Source organism: Ictidomys tridecemlineatus, chromosome 4 (genome assembly GCF_052094955.1).
Source record: "Ictidomys tridecemlineatus isolate mIctTri1 chromosome 4, mIctTri1.hap1, whole genome shotgun sequence".
In the NCBI taxonomy this organism is placed as follows: domain Eukaryota; kingdom Metazoa; phylum Chordata; class Mammalia; order Rodentia; family Sciuridae; genus Ictidomys; species Ictidomys tridecemlineatus.
This window is the reverse complement of record NC_135480.1, coordinates 149250128-149271505: the sequence shown is the minus strand read 5'-3', so window position 1 is coordinate 149271505 and position 21378 is coordinate 149250128. Positions and strand designations below refer to the sequence as shown.

The 21378-nt window shown below is 34.2% G+C and overlaps 1 protein-coding gene and 1 pseudogene across 5 annotated transcripts in view; one reads left to right on the top strand and one right to left on the bottom strand.

Annotated features, from left to right (window-relative positions):
- LOC101964011 (lupus La protein pseudogene) overlaps positions 1-16968 on the top strand; it is a 41064-nt pseudogene extending 24096 nt beyond the window's left edge.
- Positions 1-21378, bottom strand: part of Il33 (interleukin 33) — a 168478-nt gene that overhangs the window by 144945 nt on the left and 2155 nt on the right. The window contains exon 2 of one of the 5 annotated variants that reach the window (XM_078047616.1): positions 20180-20380. The exons of the other annotated variants lie outside the window; for them this stretch is intronic. The gene's annotated coding sequence lies outside the window, so the exon portion shown is untranslated. The remainder of the gene's footprint in view (positions 1-20179; positions 20381-21378) is intronic. 5 annotated transcript variants of the gene reach the window in all.

The following is a 21378-nucleotide window of genomic DNA, read 5'->3' as shown; positions in this document are numbered from 1 at the left end:
AGCAAAGTAAATATTATATGCATCTTGGTATAATGCAATATATAGCATTCCTTTTTTTAAAAAAAAAGGTCAACTTGACTTTTTATTTTTTTATTTTTTATTTTTTAAAGAGGAGAGGGGGAGAGGGAGAGGGAGAGGGAGAGGGAGAGGGAGAGAGAGAGAGAGAGAGAGAGAGAGAGAGAGAGAGAGAGAGAGAGAATTTTTTTAATATTTATTTTTCAGTTCTCGGCAGACACAACATCTTTGTTTGTATGTGGTGCTGAGGATCGAACCTGGGCCGCACGCATGCCAGGCGAGCGAGCTACTGCTTGAGCCACATCCCCAGCCCCAAGCATTCCTTATTAAAGATTCTTGGATGTAAATTTTACCTTTATAATAAATATCATTTTAAATTTTTTTATTTTTAGACTGAAAATCCATATGTATTTTCACATATATATTCCTACATATGTTTATATACATTCATATATATATGAATATACCCTAACAGCAACCAAATTCCTACTCATACATTTTAATTTACATAATTATAAACTATTATTAAAACAAACTGTAAACATCTATCTCAAAAAAAAATAAGTACATACAAGTTTATATCCATTTAAACATGTATGTTTTTACATATGTATTCATATTTGTATTTCTATATATACATAAAAATGTTCAATCCCTAAACTAACCCTATTTTTTCTATAAAAGTCCTATACCTACCAATACACCTCTGAGAAACCTCTATTCATATAAACCATAACATTTTACATGAATTTACCTATGTATTTTGGGATATAAGTTCATAAATTCACATAAAAACCCAAAGATATTTTATATATATGCTCATTTTCATAGGTTTAACCCAGATTTCACACATAACTTACCTTAAAAAATTCATAGATAAAAGTATATATATATATATATATAAATACCTATGTATTTGGGGATATAAGTTCATAAATTCACATAAAAACCCAAAGATATTTTATATATATGCTCATTTTCATAGGTTTAACCCAGATTTCACACATAACTTACCTTAAAAAATCCATAGATAAAAGTATATATATATAGAAATTTTGGTATATGATATTACCTCTATATTCATATTTATATTCATATATATTGATATATATGTTCCAAAAGCAACCCATCTCCTAAACCAAAGCTGTAACTCAGAACTAAACCTAACCCTATCAATAATCATGAGCTTTTTAAACAAAAATTATATTACTAAATACCCATATATATTTTCACATATAAATTCTGTATATGTTTATATATATATAGACATAGATAGATAGATAGATATAGATAGATATAGATATAGACACACACACACACACACACACACACACCCTAATGGCAACCCAAATCCTACCCATAAATTTTCACATATATTCAGTTACATAATCATATCCTATATCTTACCAAAAGTGTAAATATCCATATCCATTTAAATATTTTCATGTGTATTTTTACATATATATTCACATTTGTATTCATATATATGAATAAAAGTGTTCTAACCCAGTATTATTGTGTTTTGGTCTATGTGATTCTTGAAATTGAGAAGGGTTTGTTTGATGTACGTGGATGCTATGTAGATGTTTAGGGCATAAATACTTAAGATTGTTACGTCTTATTGATGTATATTATTCCCTTAAGCAGTATAAAATGTTCTTCTTTCTCCCTAGTGGTTAACTTTGGCTTGAAGTCCACTTCATCTGATATGAGGATAGAAACCCCTGCTTGTTTATGCAATCCATGTGAGTGATGGTTTTTCCCAACCTTTCACCTTCAGTCTGTGAATGTCTTTGCCTATGAGGTGAGTCACTTGGAGACAGCATATTGTTGGGTCTTTTTTTTAAAAAAATCTAATCTGCCAATCTATGTCTCTTGATTGATTAGTTTAGGCCATTAACATTCAGGGTTATTATTGAGATATGATCTGTGTTCCCAGTCATTTTGGTTTATTTCTAGTTTTTAATTTGAATTAGTTTCTCTTTGATTGACTATTATTCACTTAGTGTAGTTCCTCTCTTTGTGGGTTTTCACTTTTTTCACATTTCATCTTCACAGAACATTTTGTTGAGAATTTCTGAAGTATAGGCTTTCTGTTGCAAATTCTTTTAATATTTGTTTATCATGGAAGGTTTTTATTTCATCTTTAAATCTGAAGTTTAATTCTGCTGGATATAAGATTCTTGGTTGGCATCCATTTTCTTTCAGAGCTTGGTATATGTCATTTGCAGACCTCCTGGGTTTGAGGATCTGGGTTGAGAAATCAGCTGAGATCCATATTGGTTTCCCCCTATATGTGATCTGATATTTTTCCCTCAAGGCCTTTAAAATTCTATCCTTATTCTGTATGCTAGGCATTTTCATTATAATGTGCCTTGATGTGGGTCTGTTGCAATTTTGCACTTTTGGGGTCCTAAAAGCCCCTTGTATTTGATTTTCCATAGATTTGGGAGATTTTCTGTATTATTTCATTGAAAAGATTGTGTATTCCTTTGGTTTGTATCTCCATGCCTTTATCTATCCTGATAAATCTTAAATTTGGTCTTTTCATGTTATCCCATATTTCTTGGAATTTCTATTCTTAACACCTTCTCTCCACATTCAACTCTATTTTTAAGATTGTATATTTTGTTTTCATTGCCTGAGGTTCTGTCTTTCAAGTGGTCCAGTCTGTTGGTGATGCTTTATTGAATTTTTAATTTGGTTTACTGTGCCCTTCATTTTGAGGATTTCTGCTTGTTTTTCTCCCCCAGAATCTCTATCTCTTTATTTAAGTGATCTTTTGCTCCTGTATTTGCTTACAGGTATCTCTTAAATCACCCTTTATTTTGCAGATCAATTTAACTATGTATATCTTAAACTCCTTCTCTGACATTTCTTCTACTGTGGTGTTGATGGATTCTGTTATTGGAGTATCTTGGCTTGCTTGGGGCAATCTTTTCTCTTATTTTTCATATTGTTTATGTTTCTACCCATGTACCAGTATGGATGTGAGACAGTAGAGTTTCTACCCTGTGGATTTATAGTATCCTTAAGGTTTCCAGTTCCTCACTGTGTAGGGGTAGACAAATAAAAAAAATGACCAATGCAAACAATTTACAGCATTAAACCAAATGGTTCCTACTGTGATTTTTACAATGTTAATTATAATAAACAGAAATGATAGGATCGGTTATTGCCTGTAATAAAACAGCAAGTTTGCAAAAGGATTTGCATTTTCTTTCTTTTTTAAAAATTCTTTTTTAGTTGTAAATGGACACAGTACATTTTATTTATTTATTGTTATGTGGTACTGAGGATCATACCCAGTGCCTCACACGTTCTATGGGAGTGCTCTATCACTGAGCTACAAACCTAACCCTGGATTTGCATTTTCAAACAGTGGACAGGGAGAAAGTGATATAGGATGTGAAGATATGAAGGAAGAGGAGAGAAGACAGAAGTAAAAGATTAAAGGAAGAGTGAAAGAGAATAATAGAGATTGGCTGTTAGTAGAAGAGAGAATCAAGGGAAACAGGTAGGAGAAAAAATATATAAAGTAAAAGGTTTTTTTAATTAAAAATAAAATGATACATCCCATTTATTGATTCTTGATTTTACTTTTTGCACTTTAGGAGTCTTGTTAAGGAATTCAGATCCTAGGCTGACATACCTAGGCTGACATGGTGAAGATTTGGGCCTGTTTTTTCTTCTATTAGGCACTCAGTTCTAGTGCCTAAGTCTTTGATCTACTTTGAGTTGATTTTTGTGAAGGGTGAGAGATAGAGGTTTAATTTCATTTTGGTACATATGGATTTCCAGTTTTGCCATCACCATTTGTTGAAGAAACTATCTTTTCTCCAGTGAATGTTTATGGCACCTTTGTCTAGTATGACATAACCATATTTATGTGGGTTTGTCTCTGTGTCCTCTATTCTGTACCATTGGTCTATAAGTTTGTTACTATAGCTCTATAGTATAGCTTCTTCTCAATAATGTGAGGAGAGAGCTCTACAGATTGGGAGAAAATCTTTACCATATGCACCTCTGATAAAGCATTAATCTCTAGAATATATAAAGAACTCAAAAAACTTAACACCAAAAAAAATAAATAACCCAATCAATAAATGGGCTAAAGAACTGAACAGACACTTCACAGAAAAAGAATTACAATCAATCAACAAATATATGAAAAAGCGTTCAACATCAAGATTTCATCTCACTCCTGTCAGAATGGCAATCATCAAGAATAAAGGCAAGGGGCTGGGGTTGTGGTTCAGCAATAGAGCACTCACTTAGCATGTGTGAGGCCCTGGGTTTGATCCTCAGCATCACATAAAAATAAATAAATAAAATAAAGATATTGTGTCCAATTACAACTAAAAAATAAATATTAAAAAAAGAATATAGGCAACAATAAATGTTAGCAAGGATGTGGGGGAAAAGGTACATTCATGCATTGCTAGTGGGACTGCAAATTGATGCAACCAGTATGAAAAGCCTCAGAAAAGTTGGAATGGAACTACCATTTGACCCAGCTATCCCACTCCTCGGTTTATACCCAAAGGACTTAAAATCAACATATTACAGTAATACAGCCACATCAATGTTTATAACAGCTCAATTCACAATAGCTAAACTATGGAACCAACCAAGGTGTCCTTCAATAGATAAATGGATAAAGAAAATGTAGTATATATATTCAATGGAATATTACTCAGCTTTAAAGATAGAAATTATGGCATTTGCCAGTAAATTGATGGAGTTGGAGAATATCATGCTAAGCAAAATAAGCCAATCCCAAAAAACCAAAGGTCGAATGTTTTCTCTAATATGCAGATGCTATTTAACAATAAGGCAGGGGCCACTAGAGAATAGCATTACCTTAGATTAGGTAGAAGGAAGTAAAGAGAGGGGAGGGAAGGGGATAAGGGGATAGAAAAGATGAATGAAACAGACATTATTACTATGTGTGTGTGTGTGTGTGTGTGTGTGTGTGTATGATTGCATACCAATATGATTCTATAACATATATACTCAGAAAAATGAGAAATTATATCTCATCTATGTATGATATATCAAAGTGCATAAATGCATTCTACTGTCATGTAAAACTAAGTAAAACAAATAAAAAATTAATAAAAATATATCCCATCAGAAAAAAATAAATAAAAGAATACAAAACTAAAATATACTAATCAAACATCCTACTTCACATACACACAAAAAAACTAATCCATGTAAAATAAGTGCCTTCAAAAACCCTAGAGATAAGAAGGAAAAAAAATATGAAAATGTATAAATGTCCATGTACCATTAAGGTCACAATTAAACAGTGAAAAAGAATTTTAAGAAAGAAAAGAAAAAAAATCTTGATTAAAAGTTGAAGCATTCTTTCTAGTGGAGTTCAAAATATTCTCAGCTTCTCTTCTTAGCAGTTTCAGATGGGGTCTTCTGGAGGGTGATATTCCACCTTATGGATTACTGGAGTGAGAGAGGTAATCCTGTAGTTGGAGTTTCCTGGAGGCAGAGTTTAGGTTTAGGCAGGCTCCAGGCTCTTCACTGAATGTTAATTGGTCTGGAGATTTGAAATTAGCACAGTTTCAGCAGCCAGTACTTGCTGGTCCACGCTGTAAGACTCTACCCCAGGTATCTCCCTTCCCACTCCAGTCTACTTGCAGGACCTATTGGGAGAGATGTTTCTGACTGGCCTCTGGTTCAGTCTCCAAACAATTTCTCCCACCTCCACCTTTTCAAGTTCCCAGTTAGAAACATCTCTCCCAGCAGGGGATGAGAAGAGCTGGATGGTTTCCAGGACCAGTTGTCCCCTGCATAAATCTCTTCCCACCTGTGATTTTCTTCTGGTCACTTAAGTACATACTGTGTTGTGCAGCGTCTGTTTACTGGGCCAGTATTTAAGGCCAAACTCGGTTTTGCCAGGAATCTGCTTTCTCCATTACGGTGCCCCCCACCCACCCACCCAAAGCTGCAAAATGATTCCTTCCTTTGTCCTCCAATGCTGCCTGGGAGATGGTGGCTTCTTTCCCCACACACATGGAAATCTTGCAGTAAGTCGTTCAGGTTTTTGGGCAACATCCTCAGTATCTAAACACTCAGTACCAAGACACAACTCAGGCCTCCCCAGAATGTGGGTTCCTTTAATTCCCTATTCCTCTACTATGCTCATGGAGGGACCCCTCTGGCTAGGGTTTCTGGCCTGGCTCTGGCAGCGGCTGTGCTATTGGGGATTTTTTCCTTATTTTATTATATCCAACCTCCTATGTATGTATCTGGTCTGCTTTGGGTGTCCAGTTTTAAGTTCCAGTAAAGTCCCCCTCCCTTTTTGTTTTGCTTACCCACTTTGCAGAGAAGCTACCTATCTGCTCTATTGGTTTCACACTATGGAGCTTCCAGGAACACGACCTCCTCTATTTCACCATCTTGGATCTCTCTATAATTAATATCTTTTTACAAACCATATTTTTTTAAAAAAAACTAATTGAAATTTGCAGGAATCAACTGTTCCTCTTTACCTGGGACTGTCCCAGCTCTGACAGTCTTTCATTTCAAGAAACCTTGGTTCTGGGCAAAACAGGACAGCTGGTTACTAAGTTCTAAGTTTTACCAGTTATGCTCTCCATAATTCTAATACATCAGATTTTCATCAATCTTTTTTTGGGGTGGGGTGCAGTACTGGGGTTTGAACCCAGAGGTGCTCTACTGCTGAGCTACATTTCAAGTCTTTTTTTATTTTTTGAGACAGCATCTTACTATGTCACTCAGGCTGACCTTGAACTTTCAACCTTCATGCATCAGCCTCCCAAGAAACTGAGATTACAGGGTTGCACTACCACACACCTGGTCTCTTCACCAATATTTTAAAAGTAAAATCATAATAATAAATCAACACATGATACAATGACTGCAAAACAGATCAATACACTAATGCCAGTTTTACACTAATAGGAATTCTAATTCAGTGGATATTTGTTATTATCTCATCATTTTTATTACTTCTTGCTGGAGATAGAACTTCTTGAACTTACCTAGAAAGTCAGAATTATTTCCTAAAGCAGCTGAAGATGCAGATAAAATGTCTTGGCATCTTAGAAGATATTTTCACCAAGTATACTACTCAATTGGACAGATTCTTTTTGTAATTTATATTTTGTCTGTCACATGAGAAATTGTTCAAAACAGTAGTTCTACTCAATCAGATATATTTTAATTTTGAAACCTAACATTATTATCATTACAAAAAGATGCTTTATATTTATAATGTACTTTAATATATCTTCTTTGTTATAATTTTTCTGAGTGTCTTTTTAAAATTTGTGGTTATATAATTTTTCATTAGTTACAGTGGGTTTCTCATTTTGCACCACCTCTACCCCTGGGCATTGCTTGTATTAAGCACTTTTTATCCCTAGTAAGTAGGCACCAAAACATTCACATTTTAGGGGAACAAAGTGAACATCAAACATCTGGGTGGTTGATATCCTCCATTACTACTCTTAACTTTCTTCTGAGATAGGTATTTAATCTAAGGTTTTTAAAAAATGTTTAAAATTTATCCCTATCTTCATTTAGTATGAGAATTAAGTCAATAAATAGCTTCACATAGTATATAAATATCTCAACCATCTGGAGAAGATTTCAGCTGAGTTCTCACATAGGGAGTTTTTTGTTCCTTCCAATTTATTATATTCTTATTCAATTTTGGAAATTCAGAATGATTGCCATGCCATTCTCCTTTTAATATATTTTTAAGTGACACATAGTAATTTTATATATTTATGCAGTGTGGCAATTTTTTATATTTTACTGGTACATTATAATTAGACATGATGGAGGAATTCATTGTTACTTATTCATACATGCACATGATATAACAATATAATTTGGCCAAATTCATTCCCTGGAATTTGCCCTTTCCCCCCCTTTTCTCTCCCTCTTGTCCATTTCCTCTTCCCTACTGATCGCCCTTCAATTTTCATGAACCTCTCCCCAGTCCTTTCTGTACTGTGGCAGTCAGTTCAATACAAGCATACAATGTGTAGTGATCAGATAGAAGTAATTGACATATCTGTCATCTCAGACATATAGCCATGCAATTCCTAAAGACAATAACAGTGTTTTACTACTGTTCTTCCCATACACATGGGGATAAGAGATAATATACTGGGAAATATACAATACCACTAGTTAAATATGATTGATCTTCCTGACATGAGCTAAGGAGTTCCAGACTAGATTGTAAACTTTATGAGACTAGGCCTTCTTGTCTGTTTTACTCAGCCTGCTATCCCCAATGTCCTAGGAAAGTGCCTAGCACATAGTGGGTACTCAATACTTGCTGAACAAATGAATGAAGAGGAAGACTTAGAAAATACTTCCATATGAAAAAACTTGAAAATTCAGCAACTGGAACATTGTATTCACAAAGCAGTTTTAAGTAAAACACATGCTGCTTCTAGTTGCAGCCTCAAATGTTAGGAATATCTTTCTCTTCACCTAGTTTTTGAGAAAGATCTAGATATGGTGGAAAAGTTGATATATTATTCTGAAACAATATGTTTACATTGAAGAGAGGAAATTTGTTTTTAGTTTTACCTAACTTAGTATTTAATTTTCCAACACACAGTATAGATTGTAAAAATTTACTATTGACAAATTTCTCAAACTTTATGGACTTTTGACTAGTTCAAACTATGTTAAATTTCTTTCAATCTAGAAAGCACTTTCTAAGAATTATAGTATTTAGTGATTTTGGGGTATTTTATTTAATAACTATTCTTCATAATAAAGCTAGAAAATAAACAGTTGAGTTAATATATTAGGTTACAGATGTTTCCCATTTTTAAAATCAAAGTTAGAAACTTTTTTGAGATGAGATCATAACAAAAAGAGGCATTATTAGAATGAATAAAAAATCAACAATGAATATCTTTAGTAGACATTTTCCAAGTTTACATTTCAATGGGAATGACATTCGGGATGCAAATTTTATGTCTCTCATATCTTTAATTCTATAACAAACGTCCTTCCCTTTTTAGATGAGAAACTGGGCAATTTTATTTTTTCCCACATTTTTTTATTGGTGCATTATAGTGGTACACAATGGTGGGATTCATTGTTACATATTTGTATATGCATGTAATATAACTACTATTTGACAAATGTAATTCCCCAGTATTTCTCCTTTCCCTTTCCTCTTCCCTCCCACTGGTCCCTTTCCTTTATTCTGCTGATCTCCATTTGATTTTCATGGGTTGCCCCAGTTTTCTTTTCCTTTTCCCTTGCTAGCTCCCATATATGAGAGTCATATATTTTGCTTAACGTACTGTCTTCAAGTTCCATCCATTTTCCTGCAAATGACATAATTTCATTTTACTTTATGCTGAGGAAAACTCCATTGTGTGGGTCTATATATATTCTTTTTATCCATTCATATGTTGATAAACACCTAGATTGCTTCCATAGTGTGGCTATTGTTAATTGTGCTACTGTAAACATGGGTATGCATATATTGCTATAGTATGATGACTTTAATTCTTTAGGATAAATTCCAAGGAGTGGTATAGCTGGGTCATATGGCAGTTCCATGCAGATTTTTTTTTTTTAACCAGGGATTAAACCCATGGGTGCTTAACCACGAGCTACATTCTCCAGGACTGCCTAGGAAACTGGCTGGAACCTAGGCTCCGGCCCCAGACCACACCCACCCACCCACCAGCAGACCCACACAGAACCCTGCCCACCCTACCTCCATCTTTGGACCCTGTAGCCATTACCATAGCCCTCCCCATACAGTAGCCTCCATCTTGGGACACAGATAGGGCCTGAAGGCAGATGCATCTCAGAATAGTCAGTCCAAAGCCATTGAAAGGCCCACCCTTTCAGTCCCATATCTGAAAGCGGTTGCATCTATATTGGGACACCCCCATTGTTATCTTGAGTTAATTCCGCTATTGCCACCACCACCTTTAGTTGCAGGAACATTTATCATGGGACACCAGCTGGGGTCTAGAAGCCCAACAACAAGGTGAGGTACAGGTAATCTGCAGGGACACTATAAGATTATAGAGTAGAAACTGTAATACCTCAGATCTGCACTGCAAGAAAGGAAGACACATAGACAACAGGAAAATAAAGGGAGGAAAGTGCCCCAAACAAACTGAGATAATACAGTTATAGAATTCATGGACAGTGCAGTTGATAAAATTTCAGAGAAGGAGTTCAGAATGTACATAATTAAAATGATCTATGAATTAAAGAACAATATAAATGAGCAAATACAGGCAAAAATTGATCATTCCAACAAAGAAATAAGTGAGCAAATACAGGCAACCACTGATCACAACAAGAAAGAAATAAGGGAGCAAATACAGGTAGCAAAAGACTACTTTAAGAAGGTAATAGAGATTCTGGGAAAAAAATCAGAAATCCAGAAATGAAAGAAACAGTAAACAAAATTAAAAAAAAAATAGAAAGCATCACCAACAGACTAGATCACTTGGAAGACAGAACGTCAGAAAATAAAGACAAAATATACAATCTTTAAAATAAAGTTGACCACACAGTGAAAATGGTAAGAAATCATGAACAGAATATCCAAGAATTATGGGATAACATCAAAAGACCAAATCCAAGATTTATTGGGATAGAGGAAGGCCTAGAGATTCAAACCAAAGGAATGCACAATCTCTTCAATGAAAAATATCTGAAAATTTTCAAACCATGAAGAATGAATTGGAAAATCAAATACAAGAGGCTTACAGGATACCAAATATACAAATTTACAACAGATCTACACCAAGACACATTATAATGAAAATGCCTAGCATACAGAATAAGAATTTTAAAAGCCATAAGAGAAAGGAATCAGATCACATATAGGGGGAAAACAATTAAGATCTCAGTAGATTTTTCAACCCAGACCCTCAAAGCCAGGCAATCCTGGAAAAACATATACCAAACTCTGAAAGAAAATGGATGCCAACCAAGATTCTTATGTCCAGCAAAATTAAGCTTTATATTTGATAATGAAATAAAGACCTTCCATAACAAAGAAAAGTTAAAAGAATTTACAACCAGAAAGCCTGCACTACAGAACATCCTCAGCAAAATATTCCATGAGGAGAAAATGAAAAACAACAATGAAAATCAGCAAAGGGAGGTATTACACTAAAGGAAAAAGGAATCAAAAGAGAAAACAAGTCAAGTTAAATACCAAAAATAAACAAAAATGACAGGGAATATAAATCATGTCTCAATAATATTCTTGAATGTGAATGGCCTAAACTCACCAGGCAAAAGACATAGACTGGAAAACTGGATTTAAAAACCAAAAGATCCAACAATATGCTGCCTTCAAGAGATTTATTTCACGGGAAAAGACATCCACAAACTGAAGGTGAAAGGTTGGGAAAAAAACATACCACTCACATGGACTGTGGAAACATGCAGGGGTTTCCATCCTCATATCAAATAAAGTAGACTTCAATCCAAAGTTAATTAAAAGGAATAAAAAAGGACATTTCATACTGCTTAAGGGAAACATACATCAACAAGACCTAACAAGTGTAAATATATATGACCCAAGCAATGGAGCACCTACATTCATCAAACAAACTCAAGTTCAAGAGCCAAACAGACCAACACAATAATTCTGGGTGACTTTAACACACCTCTTTCACCACTGGATAGATCTTCCAAACAAAAGCTAAACAAAGAAAGTACAGAACTCAATAATACAATCAATAACTTAGACTTTACTGACATACATAGAATATTTCATCCATCAACGAGTGAATACAGTTTCTTCTCAGCAGCACATGGATCCTTCTCTAAAATAGACCATATATTATGCCACAAAGCAACTCTTTCTTAGCAAATACAAAAAAGTAGAGATACAACCCTGCATTCTATCAGATCAAAATGGAATAAAATTAGAAATAAATGATAAAATAAAAATAGAAACTACTCCAACACCTGTAGATTAAATAATATGCTACTGAAAAAGAAGAAAGTTCATTGCATTGAATTCATTCCTTAAAAAAAGAAAAAAGTCAACAAATAAATGACCTAACATTACATCTCCAAGCCCTAGAAAAAAAGAACAAATCAACACCAAAAGCAGCAGAACATAAGAAATAATTAAAATCAGAGTAAAATTAATGAAATTGGAAAAAAATAAACAACTGAAAAAATTGAGAAAACAAAAAGTTAGTTCTTTGAAAAAAATAAGTAAAATTGATAAGCCCTTAGCCATACTAATTAAGAGAAGGAGAGAGAGATTGATATATTTTTGTATTTGATTTCCTCAAATTACTAACATCCATGATGGAAAAGGAAATATCAGGACGGACACTACAGAAATGCAGAAGATAATTAGAAACTATTTTGAAAATTTATAGTCCAATAAAATAGAAAATATTGAAGGCATTTACAAATTTCTTGAGTCATATGATTTGTCCAAACTGAATCAGGATGATATACACAAGTTAAACAGATCAGTTTCAAGTAATGAAATAGAAGATGTCATCAGAAGCCTACCAATCAAGAAAAGCCCAGGACCAGACAGATACACAGTTCTACAAGATCTTCAAAGAAGAACTAATATCAATACTCCTCAAATTAATTCATGAAATAGAAAAAGAGGGAACACTTTCAAACTCATTCTATGAGGCCAAAATCACCCTGATCCCCAAACCAGGCAAAGACCACATCAAAGAAAGAAAACTTCAGACCAATATCTCTAATGAACATAGATGCAAAAATTCTCAATGAAATCCTGGCAAATTGAATATGAATACAAAAACATATTAAAAAAAATAGTACACCACAATCAAGTAGGGTTCATCCTGGGGATGCAAGGTTGGCTCAATATACAGAAACAATATATGTAATTCATCACATCTATAGACTTAAAGATAAGAATCATATGATCATCACAATAGATGCAGAAAAACAGTTCAACAAACTACAGCACCCCTTAATGTTCAAAACACTAGAAAAATTAGGGATAACTGGAACATATCTCAACATTGTAAAAGTTATCTATACTAAGGCTCAGGCCAACATCATTCTAAATGAAGAAAAATTGAAAGCATTCTCTCTAAAAACTGGAACAAGACAGAGATGCCCAATTCACCACTTCTATTTAACATAGTTCTTGAAATTCTAGCCAGAGCAATTAGATGAAAGAAATTAAAGGGATATGGATAGGAAAAGAAGAACTAAACTATCACTATTTGCCAACAATATGATTCTATACCTAAAGGATCCAAAAAATTCTACCAAAAAACTTCTAGAACTAATAAGTGAATTCAGCAAAGTAGCAGTATATAAAATCAACACACCAAAATCAAAGGCATTTCTGTACATCAGTGAAAAATCCTCTGAAAGAGAAAGTAGGAAAATCACCCTGTTTACAATAGCCTCAAAAAAAAAAAAAATGGGGAATCAACTTAACGAAAGAGGTGAAAGACCTCTACAACAAAAACTACAGAACACTAAAGAAAGAAATTAAAGAAGACCTTAGAAGATGGAAAGATCTTTCTTATTCTTGGATAGACAGAATTAATATTGTCAAAATGACTATACTACCAAAAGCACTATACAGATTTAATGCAATCCCAATCAAAATCCCAATGACATTCCTCGTAGAAATAGAAAAAGCAATCATGAAATTCATCTGGAAAAATAAGAGATCCAGAATAGCTAAAGCAATCTTTAGCAAAAAGAGTAAAGCAGGTGGCATCACTATACCAGACCTTAAACTAAACTACAGAGCAATAGTAACAAAAATGGCATGGTAGTGGCACCAAAACAGACTTGTAGACCAGTGGTACAGAATAGAAGACACAGAGTCAAACCCACATAAATACAGTTATCCCCTACTAGACAAGGGTGCCAAAAACATATATTGGAGAAAAGATGACCTCTTTAATAAATGGTGCTGGGAAAACTGGAAATCCTTATGCAGCAAAATGAAAGTAAGCCCCTATCTCTCACCATGCACCTGAGCCTAACAGAAGAAAAAGTAGGCCAAAATCTTCATCTTGACAGATTAAGCCACAACTTCCTTAATAAGAAATAGAATAATAATTTTATTTCTCCTATAGCACAAGAAATAAAATCAAGAATCAATAAAGGGATTGATTCAAACTGAAAAGCTTATTCTTAGCAAAGAAACAATCAGTAAGGTGAATAGAGAGCCTACAGAATGGAAGAAAATTTTTTACCACATGCACGTCAGATAGAGCACTAATCTCTAGGATATATAAAGAACTCAAAAAACTTAAAACCAAAAAAAAAACAATAACAAATAACCCAACCATAAATGGGCCAAGGAACTGAACAGACACTTCTCAGAATATGATATACAATCAACAAATATCTAAAAAAAACATTCAACATCTCTCTCTAGTGATTAGAGAAATGCAAATCAAAACTACTCTAAGATTTCATCTCATTCCAGTCAGAATGGCAGCTATTAAGAATACAAACAATAAGTGTTGGCAAGGATGTGGGGGAAAAGGCATAGTCAGTCATACATTGCTGGTGGGACTGCAAAATTGGTGCAGCTAATATGAAAAGCAGTATGGACATTCCTTGGAAAACTTGGAATGGAACTACCATTTGACCCAGCTATCCCACTCCCTGGTTTATACCCAAAGGACTTTAAAAATAGTATACTGCAGTGATACAGCCACATCAATATTTACAGCAGCACAATTTACAAGAGCTAAATTGTGGAACCAACCTAAACAGTCTTCAGTAGATGAATGTTTAAAGAAACTGTGGTATATATACACAATGGAATATTACTCAGCATTAAATGAGAATAAAATCACGGAATTTGCAGGTAAATGGAGTTGGAGAACATTATGCTAAGTGAATTAAGCCAATCCCCCCAAAAACAAAGGCCAAATGTTTTGCCTGATATGTGGATGCTGATCCATAATGGGGATGGAGGGGGTGGGGGGTGGAACTTGGGAGGAATGGAGAACTTTACATAGGGCAAAGTGGAGGGAGAGGAAGGGAGGGAGCATGGGGGTAGGAAAGATGGTGGAATGAGATAAACATCATACCCTAAGTACATGTATGAATAGACAAATGCTGTGACTCTACTTTGTGAACAACCAGAGACATGAAAATTTGTGCTTTATATGTACTAAGAAATGAAATGCATTCTGCTGTCATGTATAACAAATTAGAGTAAATAAATAAATTTAAAAATAAGTTTTTGGAGTTTTTTATAAATTCTAGATATTAATCTTTTGTCAGAAGAGTAGCTAGAAAAGATTTCTTCCATTCTGCGGGTTCTCTTTTCATTTCTTGTTTCCTTTGCTGTACAAAAACTTTAATTTGATGTCATTCCATTTATTAACTTTTGCCATTATTTCCTAGGTTTTAGTTGTCCTATTGAAAAAGTCATTTCCTGTGCTTATATGCTGCAGTGTTGACACTATGTTTTCTTCTAGGAGTTGCACAGAGAAACTGGGCCATTTTCAAAAAGAAGTAAAATAATGAAAGTTGAAATCATTTGGGTTCAAGATTTAGTATAAAGATGAGGAAATCAAGGCAGTATGGTATTGGAATAAGGACAAACAGATTACTGGAACAGGATAGAGGTTTAGAAATAGAAATACACACACACACACACACACACACACACACACACACACAGTTAGCTGATATTCAAGGAAGGATCCATGGTAATTCAGTGAGTAAAAAGTGGAACAACAGTAAATGTATAAGCAAAAAGAAATCAATCTTGGAGTGAGTAGCCCAACTTGTGGTGCTGCAAAGTGGAGATATTTTGTCTTGTTAGTGAGCCTGTGGAGTCTTGGTACTGGACCTTAAAGATAGCTACAGTGTTTTTTTTTTAATAGAAATATTATTCTTTATTTTTTATTGGTTGTTCAAAACATTACAAAGCTCTGGATATATCATATTTCATACATTAGATTCAAGTGGATTATGAACTCCCATTTTTACCCCATATACAGATTGCAGTATCACATCGGTTACACATCCACGTTTTTACATATTGCCATACTAGTGACTGTTGTATTCTGCTACCTTTCCTATCCTCTACTATCCCCCCTCCCTTCCCCTCCCATCTTCTCTCTCTACCCCATCTACTGTAATTCATTTCTCTCCCTTGTTTTGTTGGCTGAAAATTGCTGCTCTGGAGACCAAAATCTGTCATCAAATTGAGATTAAACCATCATACAGCAGACTTTAATGTAAAAGTAGAAGCATTAAGCAAATCTAAGGCAGAACTCATGGAAATCAGTGAAGACAAAATTAAAATCAGAAGATCTCTAAGCAAATCCCTCCCAGTTGTGACAGATGAGAATAAATATTATGCAAAAATTGTTTATATTAAAGGCTTCCCAAACGACACAACCCTTGGTGACATTAAAAGAATGGCTAAAAGATAAAGGTTAAGTACTAAATATTCTGATAAGAAGAACATTGAACAAAGCAGTTAAGGGCTCAATATTTGCTGGTTGATAGCACTGATCTGCTAAGAAGTTTATAGAGATCCCTAGCCAAAAGTACAAAAACATAGATCTGCTAATAGTTTTTAAGGAAGATTACTTATCAAAAAAAATTTTAAAAGTAAGCAAAACAAAGTGAAAGCTAAGTTAAGAGCTAAACAAGAGCAAGGAAAAAGACAATTCTTAGCAGAAGATGCTGAAATGAAATCTCTAGAAGAAAAGATTGGATGCTTGCTGAAATTTTTGATTGATTTAGATGATCAGACCTGCAGAGAAAATTGAACATCCTTTTCTCACATCATGGTGAAATAAAATGGATAGACTTTGTCAGAGAAGCAAAAAAGGGAATTTTTCGCTTTAAAGAAAAAACTAAGGTCTTGAGCAACTAATTTAAAAAAGCAAGAAAGAAAGGAAGGAAGGAAGGAAGGAAGGAAGGAAGGAAGGAAGGAAGGAAGGAAGGAAGGAAGGAAGGAAGGAAGGAAGGAAGGAAGGAAAAACTAAGGAAGCACAGGATAAAGCCAAAGATGTAAACAATGGTAATCTACAATTAAGGAACAAAGAAGTGACTTGGAAAGTACTAGAGAGCTGAGAAAAGCAGCTTTGAAAAAAAATCATAGAAGACCAACAGAACCCCTAAACAAATGGAAATCAAGAGGTACAGATTTAAAGGGAAAAAAAAGGAAATAAAGCTGCCCAGCCTGGGTCTGCTAAAGAAAAAGTAGAGTTTCAGGGCAAGAAAAACGAAATTTGATAGTGATAATTAACATGATGAAAATGATACAGCTGGACCAGTGAGAAGAGCAAGAAAAGAAAAAGACAAAAGAAAAGCCTGCAACAGTAAACAGAAAATGGTGCTAAACTACTGGTACTCAACCAATAGTTTAGGGAAAAAAATGTTTAAATTCATCTTAGCTAGGTTTTAAACTGTGTTTTGTCTTTGGAATCTTTTAAAAAGAAAACCAAATTAGGGCCAATTCAGTTGAACAAGGCAGTTAAGGGCTTTGTTCAATTCAGTGTCTCCACCAATAGTAAAGGAAAAAATTTTTGTTGTTTAATTTTACTGTTTTCCTATTTTCCAAGTAAGGTTTTTTTGTTTTTTGGTTTTGTTTGTTTGTTTGTTTGTTTAATGTATAGTTCTGTTTATGTTCAGAGGATTCAAATATCAAAAAAAAGATTCTTCCATTAAATTGCCTTTGTAATAACAGAATGTATAGTACAAAGTAACAAAACAAAAAGAGCAAAAAAATGAAATGAACCTTAATCCACACTTTATACCACATATAGATATCAACTTGAAATAGATTATAGATCTAAATGCAAAACCCAAACCATAAAACTTACAGAAGAAAATATTGGACAAAATCTTTGTGACCATGAGTTGGGTAAGGATATTTAAATAGGACATAAAAAGCACAAACCCTGTAATAAAAAACTGACAAACTGAATATTATAATTAAAATCTTTTTAATCTTCAAAAGATTGATCTAGAAAAGGAAAAACCTATTTGAAAATATATTTCCACTAAAGGACTTGTATCCAGAATATATTTGGAACTCTTAAAATTCAATAGTAAAAGGACAAAAAAGATAAATTTTTGTGGGAAAAATATTTAAATATGTACATCCCTAAAGGTAAACAAATGGCAAACAAAGCACATCAAAATGTGTTCAATGCTATTATTCCCTAGGAAAATACAAATGAAAAACATAATCAGATACCACAATTTACTCCCTAGAAGAATTAAAATCAAGGATATCAAGTATTGTCAATGATGTAGAGCAATTGGCACTCCACTACATTGCTGTGTAGGAGTGAAAAATGAAAAATAGTACAACCACTTTGGGAAGCATTTGGCAGCTTCTTACAAACCTACCTAACATATGACCAAGCCATTCTACTCCTAGGTTTTTATCAAGAGAAATGAAAATATACTTTCACACAAAAAGTTCTGTTCATATGTTCATAGGAGATTTATTTATAACAGCTTAAAACTGGGGACAACCCAATGTCTATTAATTGCTGAGTACATAAATAAATTGTGGTATATTCACATGACATATGAATATGAAGGGACAATCATACACCAACATGGATGAATGTCTGAGCTTATGCTAAGTGAAAAAAAAAAGCCAGATACAAAAAGCCACATACCGGGGGCTGGGGTGATGGCTCAGTGGTGGAGCATTTGCCCAGCATGCATGAGGCACTGGGTTCGATCCCCAGCACCACATTAAAAAAAACAAAACAAAACAAAAAACAAAAAGCCACATATTGAATGCTTCCATTTACATGAAATTCTAGAAAAGATAAAGCTGTACCAATAGAAATTAGTGGTTGCCTGGAGCCAGGGGAGGGAAGGAAGACTGTCTACTGAAGAACCCAAGGGAACTTTTTATGGAATTGAAAATGACCTATATATGCTTATACTCATGATTCATCTAATTATATACTTGCAATTGGTGAATTTTATTACATATAAATTGTACCTCAATAAAATAAAAATACTTCATAGGTTGTGCTAGTCCTATTTCATCACTTAATTCTTGATACATGAGTCATGGTCCAGTGGGAAAACAGAAACCATATGACTTATTTCAAGGGGAGACTCGATTTATATGAGTGTGAGAAAGTAAAAAAGAGTAAATAACACTAATGCAAATGTAAACAAACGATGGTAACTGCAGGATCTGTTATCACCTCTAAAGCTGAGGGAATAAAATGAAACTGTCCCTTTTGAGCTCAGAGGAGGGGCTTCCCAGGGTTGTGGGTGAAATCTCTGAGGAAGAGGTATACCAAGGCCACTGCAGATACCTCTAGAGACAGGGGGTGTAGTTGGGGTTTTCACAGTGCTGCAAGAGGCAGGAAGCTGCTGTCCCCAGAAAGAAGGGCCACTGCTGAGACAACTTAGAGAAGAACAGAAAGAACAAGGATCAATCCCTTTTCTTTCCCTTTTTTCATTTCCAATCTTTATTGGTTCCTATTGGTGGAACTTAAACACAGACCTAGGTGTGAAAGGAGAATTTTGTTTCCAGAGGCTAATCTTAGCATCAGAGAACAGATCATAGAAAGTATGGGTGTAGAGCTAAAAGAGAACGTGAAACTTCTGGTTTAATCCCATTTTTACTAATATGAAAATCAATTAGTAATTTTAGAGTAATCCCTCTAAACATTCCCAATCAATGTTTCACTTACTGGTTTTAACGTCCATTGTTTACAGTTACCTAACTTCATTATTTAATTCAGGGTTATAGTTTTCTGATTTTAGCTTTCTTTATGCATTTTTTAGTTGGAATTCTATAAAAAAGAACATTCCCTTATAAAATTTTGGCCATTTTCAGAGTTGATGTCTTAGCAACCTCCAAAGGAGATCAATGAATTAGTGGCTTTTTTAATATTAGAAAATCATCACTTTTGCTTATATATTTAATGTTCTAATGTATTACAGGTGTTATTCTTTTGATATTCAAATTTTCCCATATTATGACAGCTGAAGCATTTGTGTTTTGTGTCATTTTTGCTTTGTTTTGTTTTCTGGGTTTTTTTTTGTCTGTTTTTTTTGGTAGTTGTTCTGGATTATCCTTGTAAAAATGTCAGGTATGTTCAAGTTAATTCAATCCTTCTCATTTGACTCCAAATCTCTCAGCTCTTGGAAAAAATTTGCAACTTACCTTGAACTTTCCCTGCTTGATGAACTGCTAATAAATTAACACTTTGATTGTCTAATATTGAGCCACCTTGTGGAAACATTCTTGAGATGATCTCTCCACCAGTGCAAACAAAGCCAGTATTAATCACAAAATTTAATAAAGTTGTTCAACTCTAACCAAATCTGCAAGTCCAGTCTTGAAATCTTGGGTATTATGTACAGTCTAAGAAAGGGGGTGGGAAGGGGGAATGACAATTCAGAAAAGTAAATAGAAATGTTCAATCTAAAAAGGAAACAAGATTTTAAACCAAAAAGGTAAACAAATGGCAAACAAAGCACATCAAAATGTGTTCAATGCTATTATTCCTTAGGAAAATACAATACAAAATTTGGTTCTAAAGTAAAGGATCATAAATAGTTTTCCTAAAGTGGATTCAGTTTAGCTCCTACTGTTGAAATTATAAGTACCACTATAGCATGTGGGAGCAACAAAAGAACAAAATATATGGGTCCTGGGATTCACCTTCTTGGGGAAACCTCTTTTTCTCCAGAAGGGTCCGTAGTCTTTTGATCTCCATTAACACTCCTTTTTTTATTCTTTTAGAGGTATGTAAAGAGGTGAATAGAAACACCTCCAACCAGATACCCAGGCCAAAACTTGGGAGAATTCTTGGGTTCCCCATGCCATACTATTGATAATACTTAAAAAATCTCTCTAGTTCTCCCCTTCTTTTCCTCCATTATTGCTACGTTTAGACTTTCAATAGTAACTGAACTAAGTTATTGGCCTTCTAAATGTCACCAGTCTTCACACTTTAGTTTTTATATTCCTATCAAAGTAATCTTTCTAAAAGTTTTTTTTCATTTCATAGTCCCTGGTTAAAATCCTTAAATGGCTCCTTGTTACCTTTAGAAAAACTCCAAATTTCTTTGTATGGAGTAGAATACCTTTCATGATGATCTGGTCTCCATTTAATTTCATATCTTCCCCATTGCTGCCTCCTGTGTCATACCCAGGATCTCTCAAGTCCCATACACAATGCTCCAGAAATACTGAAACACGACAGATCCCTGACCACTCTATGCTCTAAGTCCTTTTCATTTCAATATGTTGTTTTATCTACTTAAACCAACCTTCTTTCTTGACAAATGAAGATTCATTCTATTCAAAAATCACCTCTGATCACCTCTTCTGGAAAGTTTTACCTGACCTCCTCCACA